Below are 2407 nucleotides of genomic sequence, written 5' to 3'. Positions count from 1 at the left end.
GTCTGAAGCTGCTTGGATGTCTTTTCACCCTGAAACAAAGAAAACAGGGACATGATCAGCTGCGCAGCTAAAAGTGCTCTTTAAATTTCTCTATGATTGCTCTTTGACAAGAAAGTATTAATCAAGTCCTAAACACCTCTAACTTTATTTCGCCGAAAGACGTAATATTGAAGTTCCGCGCTATATTCCCTTCATTTTACGATTGCGTTGACCCTACCAGATCAGGAAATATTTTTCCAGAAACCGGTTTTCATCACCGTGTTCCACATGACATGTTCCACAAACAGTCGCGGTATTAACTGCATTTGAAGTTACTCAAAGTTATTAGCATAGATCCTTCCTATATATGACAGCTATATATCGTTAAGTAACACTGATATTCATCGTACTTTACAGTTATCTAATTGTTAATAAAACAATTTATTAGTTATTTCACGTGTGCGTAACGGGACGTGATTAAGTAGTTAGCACGGAATGGTAGTTGAAAGTTCCCGAAATGACTTGCCATTAAGCAATTCTGGGAACAAGAGCGAGTATGTTTTTGGTCGTGAGAGGATTCAGCAAAAAGAGGCGCGCCCACCTTAATTACGGACCAATTACATAGGGACGACATCGCTGAGAGGTGCGCCGGTTACGCTTTTATCGCATGAAGATGTGAACGCGAATGGTGTACGCGGCGCAGAAAGAGGGAAAACCATGACGTTGCGTGACTATATTATTTCACTATGGGCGATATCAATCAACTTCGTTTTATTCTATACAATCCGACAGCAGTCTTTGTGGCGTAACACGTAAAAAAGAAAAGAAAACACGAATGAATGTAGTAATTAAAAGCGTTAATTGCTATTGATTGGACCATACATGTAATTTAATTTTTTTGTGCAATTTAAACAATATTTTAAAAATAAAATTAATAAATACTACACAGTTAAAAAAATTGTGTATTTGTGTTGGAAACGGTCCACTCATGTCTGTGCTAACAGTTTGTGTTGAATTTTTTAATATATTCGAGTATTAATTTAACATAATGTGATTATGTTATATAAAGATTTTGTGTGAAATTGATATTCAACGTTTCTTAGTGTCAAAATGACACAATTTATGAATAAATGGACAAGTAACATAAAAATAATGTGTTTTAAAACGTTAATTCTAAGATAAATGAATAAAACATGTGTTAATTTAACATATCATAAATGTTTATTTTTAGAAAAAGAAATGCTTCCCACGGTTTGTTTACTAACTCTATTGATATTACCTCTTTTTTGTATTTATTCTTTTACATAATATTTATGTAACCTTTTAACATGTTCATCTTATGTTAAATTAATTCAAAAATTTGAATGGACCGTTTGCGACATGCGGTTTATGTAAATTTGACACATTTTTTCCAACTGTGTATATAGTCATTAATTTATTTTTAGATTTCTGATTAATTTTTCATAAATTAAAAGGAGAAAGATTCTCCAGTAATGTGGTATGTGTCACTCCCTTGAATAACTATATTAATAATAATTATCTAGAAAGAGAATTACATTTACATTAAACTATTTCTTCTGAAAAAATATAACATTGTATTATTTATTTGATTTAATTTTTATAATGTAACGTTTTACAAAATAAAAATATTAATTAAAATAACAACAATGCAAGATATAATTAATTTATAAAAAAATAAATTTAAGACATTTTTCTAATTTTTTTCGACAAGTATATAAAAGATCAAGTATATCATGTCGGTTATTGTCAATAATAGAGATAACACATAAGGTGCGTCTAATGGCTTTACTTATTGCACAAGGGTGAAAAGAAAAATTGGACGGAGTCATGTTTCCCCTGATAAACAATATCATGATTGACAACAGCATATATACTGTGCATGATTCATGTAAACAAATATAACAATGTTCTTATCAAAATATTATATTTAAGCCTTACATTGAAGTCAATATTGATAATGTCTCTATACATTTCTGTGTAATTTATAGGTTTTAAGAAAACTTTTATTTTAAGAATGTTTGATATCGCATGGAAATGTAATATTCATTGAATGTTTATACGTAGTTCGCACATGTGTTACGTGTGTCGCACTTTAATTAGCCATCTAACTTGACTGTTTGCTTGAATCGTAAATATTCGAAGTATGCTAATTATATAGGCAAACGTATACGTATAGTACAGATTTATTAAAATTTTATTGAATAGCATGCTATTTCTGTACTTAAAATATCTAAAACATTATATAACCCATGCCATATATTGCATATTATTGTATAATAATATAATTCTAATTAACATATTTATTATAGTATTTGATAGGTATGATACATTATCATTTGTACAGTAATAAAAGATTATTTAAATATAATTACATGGATACAACAATGAATTATTACACGTAAAACAA

The sequence above is a fragment of the Cyphomyrmex costatus genome, unplaced genomic scaffold (genome assembly GCF_001594065.2).
Source record: "Cyphomyrmex costatus isolate MS0001 unplaced genomic scaffold, Ccosl1.0 scaffold141, whole genome shotgun sequence".
NCBI classification, from domain to species: Eukaryota; Metazoa; Arthropoda; class Insecta; order Hymenoptera; family Formicidae; genus Cyphomyrmex; species Cyphomyrmex costatus.
This window is presented reverse-complemented; position numbering follows the sequence as displayed.